The sequence below is a fragment of the Ictidomys tridecemlineatus genome, chromosome 4 (assembly GCF_052094955.1).
Source record: "Ictidomys tridecemlineatus isolate mIctTri1 chromosome 4, mIctTri1.hap1, whole genome shotgun sequence".
NCBI lineage: Eukaryota > Metazoa > Chordata > Mammalia > Rodentia > Sciuridae > Ictidomys > Ictidomys tridecemlineatus.
In genome coordinates this window covers 155,088,939-155,105,344 of record NC_135480.1, presented here as the reverse complement: position 1 = coordinate 155,105,344, position 16,406 = coordinate 155,088,939, and the positions used below count along the sequence as shown (strand labels likewise).

At 33.4% G+C, this 16,406-nt stretch overlaps 1 long non-coding RNA gene across 9 annotated transcripts in view; it reads left to right on the top strand.

The window, feature by feature from the left end:
• Positions 1–16,406, top strand: part of LOC110598422 (uncharacterized) — a 296,730-nt gene that overhangs the window by 137,161 nt on the left and 143,163 nt on the right. For 8 of the 9 annotated variants that reach the window (XR_013438128.1, XR_013438131.1, XR_002484255.3 and 5 more), the window contains 2 exons: positions 4,169–4,245; positions 4,593–4,756. This is a non-coding gene — a long non-coding RNA (uncharacterized LOC110598422). The remainder of the gene's footprint in view (positions 1–4,168; positions 4,246–4,592; positions 4,757–16,406) is intronic. The other variant, XR_013438130.1, reaches the window with a different exon arrangement.

Sequence of the window (16,406 nt, the reverse complement as noted above, 5' to 3'; positions counted from 1 at the left end):
ACTTGGGGAAGTAATAGAAAAAAAAAAACTAGTTTTAAAGCTACCAATCTTGTCAAGAAAATCCTCTCAGTGAGCCTCTATCTTTATTTTGAATGAGGAAGAAGTCAAGTTGTTGGAATAGATTGATCAACCCTTAGTAAGTGTCTAGTGCTTCACTTAAAAATTGAAGATATCCTCAGACTTGGTGGCTGAGTTACAATTCTAAGACAACAGGGGAAGCCTTATTTTAATGCTTGTATATAATGTAATTATTTCCACTATTTCTCTAAATTCTTTTAATCCACAGCACATTTCTGACTCCTAAGTAGAAACATAGACATGGAAGAGAGCTCAGGAAGTTTACTTATTTTTAGATAAATTAGTGAATTACAGGCTACATATAAATAAGAAAATATTTTCCTCTCCCTGTAATTAAAATTTTCAGTTGCAGCACTATGGAACTATTGTTTGTTTAACTAATTAGTCTACATAAGCCTTTTCTTATCCGTAGTTATTTGTATTTATTGAAAAGCACATTTCCTTGGGATTATCCAGTGCTGCATAATGACATTCCAAGACCTTGAGGCACCATCTCCTTCCTCTGTGTGCCTGGAGATTTAAAGATGGTGTTCTCCATGTTTCCATTTCTTTACGACTCTGTACAATGTAATAAAAAAGATTTATTTATGAAATAAGATGGATGGACTTTTGCAGATAAAAGTAAACTAATCAAAATCTATAATTCATTCATCTGAACCTACAAATCAGGGTTCTGCAAGATATTAATCTTGGTCCTAAATAAATCAAATGACAGAGTGAAAAGCTCTTTTATTATAAAGTTGGAATTATATTGAGTATACAACTTCAAATGCTTGTATTTTCCTCCAGATAATACACAAATACAGTTAATGCTTCTTATTCGTGGATTCTGTATTTGCAAATAAGTTTATAAGCTGAGATTTACTTCTAATCCTAAAATCAGTATTTGTGGCACTTTCATGGTCATTTACAAACCTGCCAAGAGCATTGAAAGATTTGAGTCACCTGATGTGCATGTACCCAGCTGATGATGACCTGCCTTCTTGTTTTAATTCCCTTACCATTGTCCTTTGGTATTTGTGGGGGAATTGGTTCAGGACCTTTGCATAAAAAAATCAATGGATGTGCAAGTTACTCATCTAAAACAATATTCACAACTAAAATGTACTACTAATAAAATGGAGCTAAAAGACATTTATAGAATATTTCATCCATCTAAAACCAAATTCATTTTCTTCTCAGTGGCACTTCAAATTTTCTCTAATATAGACCATACAGGTCAAGAAATGAATCTTAAAAAATAAAAAAAATAGAGCTAATTCCTTGCTTCTTGTTGGATCATAATAGAAAAAAATTAGAAATTTAAAATGCAGAAACCATACTAATACCTGGGTATTAAATAAATACATTTAAATGAAGAATGTATCACAAAAGAAATCAGGGGAGAATGTTTTAAAAATACTTAGAAACAAATAAGAATAGAGATTCAACATATCAAAATCTGTGGGACAACAGGAAGGCAGTTCTAAGATGCAAGTTTATACCATTGAAATACTACATTAAAAAAATAAAAGGAAACCAAATAAATATCTAACACTATACCTCAAGGCCCTAAAATAGAAGAAAAAAACAAATACCCAAATCAGTACAAGATAGGAAATAATTAAGATTTACAGTTCAAGTAAATTAAATTGAGAGTAAAAAAGAAAAAAAATACAAGGATCAATGAAGCAGAGGTGGTTCTCTGAAAAAATAAAAATTAAAAAAGAAAAAAGAAAGAGACAAGACCTAAATCAACAAAATTGGTTATGAAAAGGAGCAAATATCACAACTGATACTTCTGAAATCCAGAGAATCATTAAAAACTACTTTGAAAATTTAGAATCAATTAAGCTAGAAAATCTTGAAGATATTGACAAATTTCTAGAGACATGCAGCCTACACAAATTGAATCATAAGATATAGAAAACTTAAACAGACCAATATCAAACAATGAAATTGAAGCGGTTATTAAAAGTCTTCTAATATAGAAAAGCTCAGGACTGGACATACTCTCAGTTGAGTTCTACCAGAGCTTGAAAGAAGTAATGCCAATCCACCTCAAATTATTGTTTGAAATAGAAAAGGAAAGAATCCTTTCAAGTTCATTCTATAAAAGTATCACCCTGCTTCCACAACCAAAGACAATTCAAGGAAAGAAAACTTCATATACCTGATGGACAGAGCTACAAAAATTCTTAATAACACATGTGAAAATATCATACAAAAACACATTAGGAAGACAGTGTACCATGATCATTTTTTTCTAGCAGTGCATTTAAGATTGGGAGTATTAGAGCATGTGTGTGCCATTTGTGTGTTTGTATGTCAGCGTGTTAATTGTGAAAATAACAATTGCAGCTAAAGATTTTATGGGTCTCTAGATTTGAGCAAATTATTTATAAGGCAATTCACACTGATGGCTTTTGATCAATCATGTACTTATTATGAAATTCAAAACTCTGACATATCTTTGAAGCAGTGCTGAACAGAAAATGTACCAATGCTATCTGACCATTTTAATGGTTAATTCTCCTATTTTCATAAGTATATCGAGTAGGTCACCAACATAATTGCATTTCTACTTTTTTTATCATTTAAGTAGAATACATTTTCCTTAAATCTACTTTCTTTATTTACTCTGTTATGATATCTAAAATTAAAGTTATCATTGTGTTATGACTGACCAAACAGATGATCCAACTTGGTTATGCTAAATGTTAAAAATGAATGGTCCATGTGTAAGTAGTTTAATGTTGAAATGAATGGTTTGGGTCAAACCATTTTTGATTTTGATTTTTTAGTATAGTGTATCATAGCCTGATACTATATTAATAATACTTTACTTTGCCATACTACATTATATTGTAATTTATAGATTAGTAATATTTGAGAACAGAATATAACAACAGATCTTCTGCCAATACTATCAATAACCAGATAAATGATGAAATTGATGGAAAGGTAATTTCAGAAAGGTAATTTAGACATACCTGACATGACTTAATATTACTAATGAATTTTGCCACAGTAGATTTACTCATGTTAAACAGGTAAGACTTTATTTTTAACTACAGTTATTTCTAGTTTTCGAGGAAACGTTGAATATACTATTAAAGACATTGTAAGGCATTCACTAATAATCTTAGATTATGAGTTAGAGGATGCATTAGAAATAAAAAGTTAAAATATATCTATTTTAAGTGAATTGCAAAAGTTCTACCAACTTTAAAAATCAAGGTTATTTAAATTGGCTATTGAAATGGATGTAAACAAATTCTAAAATCATTGATGTTTAAATTCCTTTGTATTTAGGGTCTTCTCTGTGATCTCACCAACATGTTCTAACAAAAATAGAAGTGTAGGTTATATGAGAAGAAAGGCAATAAAACTAAATAAAGATCAGATGATAAGAATAGAAGAAACTTTGGAAAATAAATTAATGTCATTTATAAAAGAATGCTCAGAAGGGACCCAGTAACTAGAAATTCTGTATCTTACAGGTAAGAGCACAGTGAAGGGAAAGAATTATTCACAATCTCTGAAAATAGTAGGATAAAGAACAATAGCTAAAATCACAAGAACATAAAGAAGTAAAGAGATAAAAGAAAAAATCTGAATATAAAAGGAAATGGGCAGAAAAGAGACTTGAAGAAAGACAAAAGTTGTTATGGCATTATGTAAAAATGTGGATGTGTAACCAATGTGATTCTGCAACTTGTATTTGGGGTAAAAATGGGAGTTCATAACCCACTTGAATCAAATGTATGAAAGATGATATGTCATGAGCTTTGTAATGTTTTGAACAACCAATAAAAATAAATAAATAAATACATTTTTAAAAAAAAGAAAACCAAAAAAATGTTGTTATATGGAATAAAATTCAAGGGGAGTTCATATACTTCATTAGCCAGAATGATGTATGACTGAATTCATTACAAGTAAAAAGAGTAAATGTTCTTTTTCAGACTTGATAGTTGATGAAACCATGGCTACTGAGTCTGTTTATAAACCTGTCTGATTTGGTACAATAAGTGACTTTATAGGAATTTGACATTTTACAACTGTGGGAGCTGACTGAACAGTTTTTGTGAAACTGTTATGTGTTCAGATGTAAAAGAAAGAAGGATGTGACATGGAAGAAACAAGGACAAACTGGAACCTACCAGGATGAGCAGGAAGCCCTGGGTACAGTATAGAACTGGCTTTAGTCTCTCTCTCTCTCTCTCTCTCTCTCTCTCTCTCTCTCTCTCTCTCTCTCTCTCTCTCTCTTATTCTTTGATATACATATGACAGTAGAGTGTATTTTGACATATTATACATACATGTAGTGTAACTTCCCATTCTTGTGGTTATACATGATGTGGAGCTTCATTGGTTGTGTATTCATGTGTATTCATATATGAACATAGGAAAGTTATATTTGATTCATTTTATTGTCTTTCCTAATCCCATCCTCCCTTCCTTCCCCTTCCTCAATTCAAATGAACTTCTAATCCGCTACCCGCCCCCCACTATTGTATTTTCTGCTTCAGTTTCTTAATACCTCCATCCCCTCTAATTTCAATGGTGGAAAAGCTGGAAACCTTCTTCATGGTCCAGAGGTTAGAAAACCAGAAAGAGTATCCAGGAATGACTCTTTCTGGGCCAGGCTGCTGAGGATTCATCAGGTGATCCATTGGGATAAGCCACACCACAGGTGAGCTGCAACAAAGCCTTGTGCCACTTCCAAACTTCAGATATGTGAGGCAGGATGCTCTCCTTCCACTTCCACTTTCCAAATCACATGAAATTTTCTTCATGACCAACACTAACCTCGAATTATGCAGGGAATTCTCTGAAACACAGCTTTACCTTAGCTAAATTGATTGACTGCACATACACCAAGGTATAATTTCAAACTTCTATTAAAATGTCAATGAGATGCAAATAAAGATGATGTAGTACAGTTCAGTGGAAACTGTAGGCATGTCAGAATTTCCTGGAAAGCTTGTTAAAACACACACTTTTGGGTTCCACTAGTTTCCACTTTAGTGAGTTATTAGTCAAATTTCTCCAGAGAAATAAAACCAGTATTGCATATGTGTGTACATGCCTATGTATGTACATGCCTGTGTATACCTATGTTGTATCTTATATACTATCTATAGATAAAAAGAGATTTATTTTAAGGAAATTGCTCATGTGATTTCTGGGAGCTGGCAAGTCTGAAGTGCACAGGACAGGTTGGAGACCAGGCAAGAGCTGATATTGCAGCTGAAGTTTGAAGGAATTGTGTCAGAATTTTTTTGTCTCCATTGGGTAATCTCAGAGTTTTTCTTTAAAGACCATCAACTGATTGAATGAATTGCACCACATTATGGAGGATAATCCATTTTATAAATTTTAATCTTAACAATGCCTTCAGAGCAATATCTAGATTGGTATTTGGTCAAATATCTGGGCACCCTGAACTTTGCAAGTTAACACATAAAACTAACACTGGAGGTCTGAAGTAGGACCTGAAAATTTGTATTTCTAACCAGTTACCTCTTACAAGCATGAAACAAAAATTCTTTTCTTCAGTTTGACTGGGCCTATATAAATTTGGCATTTTATACTAGATCAGGGAAATGCCACACATGGATTGGCTTAAACTAATCAGCACTTTTTTGGAAAAGATGAAGACAAGGGGAATTTATACTGGACAAGCAATTGGTCTCCTACAAAATATATGTCATATTAATTGTATTGCAACTTTGCAGAAATTAAATGCTTGTCCCCAGGGCAGTTCCTCCCATGGGCTCAAGAATTTGAAAATTCAAATTATTAATCATAGGACTGTCAGCATATTTGTTGTACTTTAAATGTGGAGAGGGAAGTTTTGCATGCTATATTTGTGGCCACCAGGCATTATTCATGTGGTCACTATGCTCCACAAAATAGAGGTAAGATAGCATGGTTCTTCATTTCAGAATAATTTAATTATGACAAGTACTTATAATCTGCTTAAAGGAAGTTCCCTGTTTTTGCGGGGCCACAATGGCTGTTGCATGCAGACTTTTGAGTGCTGTTAGAAGTGGATTGCAGGAAGAAGCAATCATTTTTACAATCTAAATCCTTCAAACATTGAAATTGCTCCTCTCAAAAGGATACTTTAAGCCACAAAATCAAGCAACAGTTATTCAGTTGTCCAAAAGAAACCATGGATACAAAACCTCTGTTATATTTAATTTTACTCCTTATATTACCATACAAAAAACAATTCCTGTCAATACCTTTAAGCAATAAAGTTGAATAATGAGCTTTTCCACACCATTCCTCAGGGAAGTGTTGCAGAATAATCATCTCTTATGAACTCTTGGGCCATCAAGGGGTTGTGTCCTCCATCATCCCCTTATGAACGATGGTAAGACCATGAGTAATTAGTAAACCCCTGGTGGAACAGTTTGATGACAAGTCCCATTTTCACCATAGAGGACACTGATTGGCTGTGCCTGCCTCCTAGGACTGGTACAGCTGAGTTGCTGAACATGAATGCTGTTGTATCAGTCTCACAAAAATTACAGTTGTCTGGGATGTATACCAAGCATTTTTGGAATTATCAATAATAGTAACATATTTAATTACTAAGGGTGATGTTTGCTCAGGTTGATCTTTCTGGTCTTGGAGATTTCCAAATGAGAGTTTCTATATGCTCAATTATATCACCTTAAGAGTCCAACATAAATTTAATTAAAAAAAGTGTTAAAAATATCATCTAAAAATCCTTTTAATAGCCAGACCATTTCATTATGGTTATGCTTACAATTACTTTCTGTGGCAGTCCCTTGCACATGGACAGTCATATTTCCACCAGTAACTTCTGGGTAGGAGATAGCTCTTTACAAAGAATAAGCAGGTGTCAGTAAACAGGTCTGAGAGCCTGCCTTAATCATCTGATAATGACAACCCACATCAATTGAAGAAGGACTTTGAATCACAGACACTGTGCTTGATGCTTCACATCTTTCATTTGTTAATTTAGCTTCTTTCACTGACAAAACCACACTGTAAAAGTACAATGGAGACATCTTAATTTTGGATATTAACATTTAGAAATGCAAAATAGTCTATTTTCTTATAACTGATCTGCCCTTTTTAGTAAAGCTTTTGTATTCCTGAAAGATGGGAATTATATGAGAGGAAATAAATTTATTTCTGTTTAGGACAGTTTAATTGTGATATTTAGATAATTTGTTTAGAAACCCAAATCTCTCCCAGGAAAATGTGCATCTTGCATCTTCCCTCTCATCCTCAGGGCTTCTGGAGGCCTACAAGTGGGGTCAGGTTAGGAACATTATGTGCCCAGGTAGGAGTTGGAAAGCAGAGGGCTTGGGACCCACTAATGAGTGTTTTGCATACTGTATCATTTGGAATCTTGTGCCTTGTGATAGTTAATATTTCAATCGAGCTTTTCTATGCAGAGCTGTTATTTATCAGCAAAGTTGTGGTCATCCTTTGAATGGGAGTCCATCTTTGTCTTGCTGATGCTGTCTGTCACTCAGACTGAAGTTGTCTAAATGAAATCTTTGGCTAAAGGTCCTCAATGTGCTGGCACATTTCAGCAATTCTCTAGGGATACTTTCACAGGACAGCAATATCAGCTGCCTTGGGTAACTGTGTCCTTTTCCAGAGTACCTGTAAACAGTAGATGGCTTCAACATGACCCAGGAGCCAAGAATTTCTGGAAAACTAAGCTTGGGCTTCACTAATGGTTTTACTTTGTTGCAGTTGTCCTACTTCAGTGTATCTGTGTGGTAGTGCTCTGTGAGCTGTTTTTTTTTTTTTTTTTTTTTTTCCCTAGAAGCTCTGATAGTATTGGCCTCAAACTCCACCTTTACTTCTAACTTTCAGTTCAATCTGTTTAATTTATCTGCCTGCTCTGGGCTTTCTGTTCATGTAGGGGAGATTAGAACACATATAACACTTACCTCCTTTCCCTCTTCCTTATCTTCTTCTCCCTCCTGGTGGAACTTGATCATAAGACAGCAATGGACTCTCTTCTTTGTGGCTCAATGGCATATGGTTATGCTATTGGTTCCCAATGAGAAGACCTCCCTGTGTTCACAGCCCTTGAAAACCACTTTGCTGCTCCTTCTGAGAAGAGAAGACATCAGTGCATAAAGTCTTGTAAAACTTTATAAGTAACAAAGAAAAAAGGTGAGAGCAGTTAACAATTTATTCAGAGCAATCTAGCCACTCAATAGTGGGCTGGAGCTTCAGCAGGAAAGACTCCAAAGGAAAAGTGAACAGAGGTTTCTTTGAAAAATTAATAATTTTAGAATGTCTAAATGTTCCACTTTCCTCCTTTTGATTTATAGTATTTTTCCATCTGCATATATTCCATATTCAGTTGATGAAATGATTAATTTTCAGACCTAAGAATCTTGATTAAAGCATTAATCACCATGTAGCAAATTAACTTAAGCCTTAAGATAAAAAAAAAAGTGTGTTAGTTTGTGTTGTCTCTATTTTCCAACCGATTGCTGCCTCTGCATGAAGAAAACAACACCTTAGGTGTGAAATATTAGCACAAAATATCACAGCATCTTGGGAAAATGTTATTTTCTACTCAAACACTTCTACCCAAAGTGTTTCAGCCAACAGTTATACTATTTTAAAAGCCCTCATTTTCATGAGTGGTTAATGTTCTTTGTACTTTAGTTTGGGTCTTGAAAAAAATCAGGCTCTCTATGTAGCACTCTGCTGGGTAACAAATCCCAACATTGTTAATGCTTAGAATTGTCAAACAGAAACAGAAATTCTTTGGAAACAAATTCATCCATGCTAGAGATTGTATTTGCCATTGAAATGACAGCTTAGATCTTTGCCTCTTTAAAACAAAACAAAACAAAAATCAGTATACTTGAATATAGAGAAAATGCTATAAAGTTCAAGTAGAGAATTTTATTCAATTAAATTTAATGTATGCACTGGAAAATTCTATTCATATACTAAAAATCAAGTATATCTGACATTTGGAATTATCTTCCTAATATGTAATCTCATATTTATTTGAAACAATTTCTTTAAGCTTAAAAAAAAGGAAAATGGAAGTAATGATAATTTGAATGTGCCTCAAGTTCATGCAGAAACTTGATCTCCAGTGAAGCAGTGTTGATGCTTGGGGAGTTGGGGGTAACTTTAAAAGGCAACTAGCACAGGGGGATTTGCTTGTATGAGAGGATTTATGTCATTATTATGGAGTGAATGAATCATCACAGGAGTCCATTCACAGCAAAAGTGAGCTTGTCCCTGTCTTCCTTTCTTGCCCCCTCTACCTTCTGCCATGGGATGACACAGCACAAAGGCTCCAGATTTTCATGTCCTGCATTTGGACTTCCCAGCCTCCAAAGCTATGCACTAAATAAGTTTCTTTACTTTATAAATTTCCTGGTCTGGGTTATTCTATTATAACAATTCAAAATGCACTAAGAAAGAAGTCCTCCAAAAAGATGAGCTAAACAAAATAAAATTACTTTTTAGAATTAAATCAGGATTTTTTTTAACTGATTGTGGTTATATACTCATATGTTTCAGTTACAGAGAAACTTGAAATAATAACATTTGAAGACAATACTTCCTTCTTCTAAATGTAATTATTTGTTATTTGGAGGAACTATTTTATGTTTTCTTTTTTTTCCAGAAGGATAAGGTAAGTATCAAAGGAAAGATGCAAACCCTAGAAAGTGAGAAAAAGAGATGAGTTTTGCATCCATAAAGAATTCATCATAAAGTAATTCTTTGACTTTTAGTTAAAAGGGATTTAAAAATTGACCTGACATTTTCTTTATAATAAGATTTATCCTTTGAACATAATAAACACCCCTGGGTTGTAGAACTCATTGTCATTTTAAAGCACTTAGCAAAGTCTTCAAGTACCTCAGGTGGGAGGATAATTGTAATTGCTCTTATTTCATTGATTTAGAATAGATGGAATTAAATCTCTCTACAGGTTTATGAAGACAATGTATTTCACAGATCTGTTTTACTTTCTCCTAGAGTTGGTCTCTACTCTATTTCTAAAATGACATCTGACCATAACCTATTGCTTAAAATATTTGTGCAAGAGAGGTAGAGTTGGATTGCAATGTTGAAACAGTAGGAAAATAGATTAGGGTATAACCATAAACAGATATGCAAATAAAGAACAGAACCACCTGTTGGCCTAGTCCCTGAATAAGGTAGGCAGTAAGTAGACCAAATTATTATTCAAAGACTTGTACCAGATCAGCTCTGGTTTTGTATGCAGTTTTTGATTGGTCCTTGAGATGGATATTTGATACTTTCAAGCAGCCGATTGACTTGATCTCAGAGGAGTAGCTGAATTACATATTACAGTATGAGTGGATAGATTTGCAGAGCAAGGCAGATGTCCGGCATCTGAGATCCAGACAAAATATGAAGCTTTAAAATGACACCATAGTTCTAGGTGGTAACTGAAAAAGAAAACCAAACATAAAAACAAAGCATCTTCTGCATGTATGAGAGAAAGGCATTGACTTGATTAACTCATCCCAGACATCCTAGTGATCACACTTAAAATCATCAGATCAATTTCTGAGCGCCACACTGGTAAGGATAAGGATTTTTTTTTTCTGTCTTGATTAGAATTAATTTAGGTACAGAGTTTAGTCATAAAGACAATTGTATCAAATGTTTATCATTGAGGTGGTGATGGGAAGAAAGGGATAGGGGACCTATCCCTATGGTAACTGAGGGTAGGACTCTTGGAAATGGGAATAGTTTAGGAAGAGAATTTGCTTACATTGAATCTTATTCCTTCTTGTGGGGTTTTCTCTTCTAACTACAGAACTGTGCTTTGATTTCAAAGAGGCGTTCCTTCCAATATTTGGCTATTCTTTATTGTTGCTCTTGTTTTGTTTGTTTCAAAAAGCTCCATAAAGTAGATTCTGATGGATTATTTGACATACAATTCTGGAGAATTTTGGTTTAAAACCTACATAATAGTTATATATATTTTTCAATGCTCTATACAGGTTCATAAATGACCTTGAAAGTGCCACAAATGCTGATTTTAGGATTACAGATTAATTTTGGCTTATAAACATATTTGCAAATGCAAAATCCACAAATAATAGACATCAACTGCATTTGTGTATTATCTGAAGGAAAATTCAAGTATTTGAAGTTGTATACTCAATATAATTCCAAGTTTATAATAAAAGAGCTTTTATTAAAACCTTAACTAACTCCTATGAATCTAATTATATTACCACATTAACTTACTTTATAATTTCAAGGAAGCTTTAATTTTATTTTTTGATTGTCCTGAGATGCTGATATCCCTACAAAGTACCTTAAACTAGGTCTTATGAGAAACAGAAATTTACTTTTAATATTTCTGGGGCTGAAATCCTGAAATGAGGCTACCTGCATGGTTGGTTTCTGATGAAAGACCTCTTCCAGTTTGCAGAGTGCCATCTTTTCTTTGTATCATCGAATGGTGAATGGAGAGTAAGAAAACTCCCTGGTCTTCTTTTATGTTTGCTAATCTCATTCATGAAAACTCTGCCTTTATAACCTGACCACCTTCTGAAGGCCTCACCTCCATACGGGGAATTAGATTCCAATGTGTGAATTTTGAGGAGACACATTTAGTCCATAATAGGTGGTAGGCAAAGACCTATGAGCAATTATATTGGCATGCTCCTTACTCAACAGAAAGGAGTTTTCAATGATTTTGCAATTAAGAAATCTTAAAACATTACCTTTTCCTGAAATTACATTTTCAATATTTGCTATTAAAAACCCAGCATCAATATACCTGTCAAACAATACTCTTTTATTATAAACTTGGAATTATATTGAATTATATAACTTCAAATACTTTGAATTTTCCTCCAGATAATACACAAATGCAGTTGATGTTTACTACTTTTATATTTTGCTTTTACAAATATGTTTATAAGCCAAAGTTAATTTGTAATCCTAAGATCAGTATTTGTGGTGCTTTCATGGCCATTTATGAACTTGCCTAGATCAGTGAAAAATTTGAGTCACCCAATGCACATGTTCCCAGCTGATAATGACCTGCTTTCTTGATTCAATTCTCTTGCCATTGTCCTTTGGTATCTGTTGGGGAATTGGTTCCAGGACCTTTGGATAACAAAGTCCATGTATGTGTAAGATGCTGACCTTAACTGGTATAGTATTTGCACATGACTTGTGAATATCCTATCACAAACTTTTTAAATATTCTCTAGATTACTTATAATACTTAATACATTGTAAATGCTTGTGAATAATCATTATACTACATTGCTTAAAAAATAAGGACAAGAAAAAAATCTGAACATATTCAGTACAGGCACATTTTTTTTAATAGCTTCAAGCCACTGTTGATTCAATTCATAGACGCAGAATCCACAGACACAGAGAGCCCACCATATCATAAACTACTATCCTTTTTATAGTGTAATGTCACACTTTTGTGTGTGCTTTTGTGGGTGTGCTTTTTAGTGGCAATTTTTTGCTTAAAATTGATCTGAAATGTAGTACTGAAGTGTGATCTACAGTTCCTAAGCATAAGAGGGCTGTGATGTGCCTTAAGGAGAAAATGTGCTACATCACTTCCTTCAGATGTGAGTTACAATGTTATGATCAATAAGTTCTATATTAACAAATCAACAATATATGTTAAATAATGTGTCTTTAAACAGAAGCACACATTAAAGAAGGTTATGAATTAGTCAGTTTGTAGAAAACATTGTGATAGAGACTTGTGAGGACATAACCCAATATTTCCCCTAGGGATATGGTTCAGCACTTGCTAATTCATTGTTCAGAGTGATTTTATTGAACATAACTACTGTGGCTAATGAGAACTGATTAAACATATGTGTGTAAGTGCGTGTGTATACACATGTAAATATAAACATATACATATATATGTACATAAAAATCAATTTCCATATATATGAGTTGAGGAAAAGGGGAGTAAAATACGATTGTAGGGCACCTGTGAGTAAAGCATTTAAGTTTTCTTCATTTAAAAATGAAATGTGTCTGTGGTCTTAAATTTGTCTTAATATAATTTTGGCAACATCCATAAATTTTGATTATGGAATATACATTTTTATATGTCTCAGTGGCCTATAATTATAGTTCTATTGCTTCTTTCTCAAAAGAATAATTTAGAAATCTAGGCTTTCTGGTTTTCTTTTTTTTACAAAACTGTATTCTGATTTATTTATTAAAAATGTTATTCATTTCACATATCAATACATTTTGGTTAGAATATATAGCCTCATAGATTATTTTTGGGGGAATGCATTGATTTTTTTCCCTAAGGGCTAATATGATGAATTTTTATTAACGTTTCTTGGTACTTGAAAGTTCAGTTTCGTTTTTGTAGAAAGTTAGAAAGCATCACAAGTTAACATGAAATTCATCTTGTATTTTAACTTTAAAAGACTATATATTTCATGTTATATGTCTATTTGTAAGGATATAACTACTGGAATATAGATCATCATCATAATTTAATCATCATAAATAATATCCTTAAAAATTAAAATAATTCTCTTTAATGTCATTTAAGATTTTTAACTTTAAGTTACTTCTGTTATTTCTATAACAACCCTTGTTTTTCTATTTATTATTTGGTACTGAATATTGAATCCAGGGCCATTCGAATACTGAGCTAAATCCCTACCTTTTTTATTTTCAGACAAGTTTTCCCTAAATTGCTAAATCTGGTTTTGAATTTGTAATCCTCCTTCCTTAGTCTTCTAAATTGCTGGGATTATAGTTGTGCCCCACCAAGCCCAGTTTCATTTCCTCTTAATAAATAATTTTATCTTGGTTTATCTTTGTAAATTTTTAAAATTATACATTGTATTACTTTTTATTTATTGTGGGTTTTTTTGTAAATAGCATTTTTATCAGTCTATAGCTCTCTGGCTTTTCATATAAATGATGTTTCATCTTTCATATTTATTATAATAGTTTTATTTTTGTGTTCTCATTTTTCTTTTATGTTTCCTTTGTTTTACCCTTATTTTCTAGTCTGTTCGTGAGGATATTTTTTTTCATTATTTTTATTTCAAGTATTTTTCTCTTAAGCATTTCTAAGTTTTTCTAATTACCAAAGTAAAAGAAAATGAAAATGAAAAATGAAACAGTATGAATCTTAAACCTACTATGAAAGTGGAGAGATACTGAGTATGATTGGTTTTCCTTCCATAGTTCCCAACCTCCTGACTTTTGGCAGCTTGTCTGAGATTTTTAATTAAGCTTATTAATTATTTTATAATTTAATTTATAAATATATCAAAGGTGATTTTATTTTTTCTTTGTGATATATATATATATACACATATATACACATATATATATATATTTTAAATCTTTTAGTTAAAATAATCAACATAAGTACATTTTCTAATTAAATGAGATAACTGCACTTGGAACAAAGCTCTCCTATAGCAGTACTCAATATCTCATGCAAATTCTTATAATTTCCCACCTGAATTCTTTCATTTGAGATTCATCAAAATGTGTATAAACAATGAAAAGCTTCTGCATCTTGAAAGCTCCAGACAAGAGTTCAAATATGTGCATTCCATCAAGCAGAGAATTGACTTGGAGCCTGATAGGCTGAAAGATATTTATACCAATCCCAAATATGAATTTTCTTGTAAACGGAACATCACTTATCAGTATTAAACAACATTTATGCTTATGTAGCATGCTTCACAAGAATGCTGTTATTTTGATCTGTAGGTATAATCTTTTAAATATGTATATTTGTTGATCAATAAAATAAAAACTGAAATTGGGAAGTCTTTCTTCTAGGTTGGGTGGGTTCCTTGGCAGAAGTCCCCATCCAGCACATTGTTTCTATTTATCCAGGAGGTCTGTTAAGAATGATTTCAGCTTTCCTTTCCTGTACTGTGTTAGACCTCATTATCTGAGCACAGATAGCAAAACCAAAACCAAAACAAACACAGAAAACCCCAAACCCCACAAAACTCAAGTTATCTAGAAAATAGACTTGGAAAAAACAGTTTGGGAGGTGAGGTAGGAGTAACACAGCAGGGTTCTGGAATGCTGCTTTGCTCTGCCAACTTAAGTGGTAGCCCCAAATTGTTTCTGAATGAAATATCCTGTGGTCTTATGTGTCTTGTCACAGTGAAGCTGTTAACCTTGCTATCTGACTCCATGGCTCCCTATATGTGGTTCTAGCTGAGAGTGACCTCTGTTATTTCGGTTCAGTTTTTGCTGTCCCCATAAAACACCTTTTCTTACTGCAGCTGTGGGGAAAAGTCAAAAGCTTCAGGCCAGGGAACTGGCAATTTATAACCTCCATTGTGATTTAGGATAGATGAGATAGATCCATTTGCCTGATTATTACCTTTTAAGGTTAGAACCTGATTGATGTTTTACAAAATTTATTTATTTATTTATTTATTTATTCATTCATTCATTCATTCATTCATTCATTCATTCATTCATTCATTCTAATTAGGTATATATGGCAGGTGGTGGAAACTGATTGATTTTTAGGAACCTTGTCAGTTGCTACACCAGCAACAAAACAAAGTCTATTTTTTTTGGCGGGCCCACTGAGTGTCACTATGTATAGGGACTCTTTTTCTTAGTGGAACGCACTTGAAATTCAATAAGAAAACTGTTAATGTTCTTCAGTTCCTGTCAACTGCTGTCCTCACTAATAAGAACACAAGAATCTCTTGAAGTTAAGGTCAATGTACTACATGGGTACTGGGAATAGAGGACTTCTTATTTAAATGGGACATTTACTTTTATGGAGCCCTTTCTGTCTGTTGGGTATTGAGCTAAAATATCCTTACAGAGATCATTTCATTGAATCATCATAGCAATTTAAAGAAGTAGATGTTATCATTAACTTAATTTCTTCAGTTCAAGGAACTCAGTCTTGTGGAGGTTCAGGAGTTTGTCTGAGGTCACAGAGCTTCAGTCAGGATTTGAATGCAGACGCTGCGCACTGAAGCTAACTTCCCTCAGGACAGCACTCTCGAACTTCCCTGCTTCATTTATACAGGTTCTTCCAAAATGCATTGAGCCCCAAATTTCTCACACAATTATTAAACCTATAAAAGACATATGCACATTAACCCAAATAATTACATCTTCCCAGCTGGGCATTTCCACCAGACATTTTAAAGAAATAAATGCTTCTAAGGCAGATCAGTGCCTTGCTCACTGATCTTTCATTTTTCCTTATCAACCAGCACCAAGTGATTAACTTGAAGTCAAAAGTCCTTCCTTGAAGCTTGTCCTCAATCTCTAGCTGGCTCAGTTTCAAAGATACCCCGGGTTGC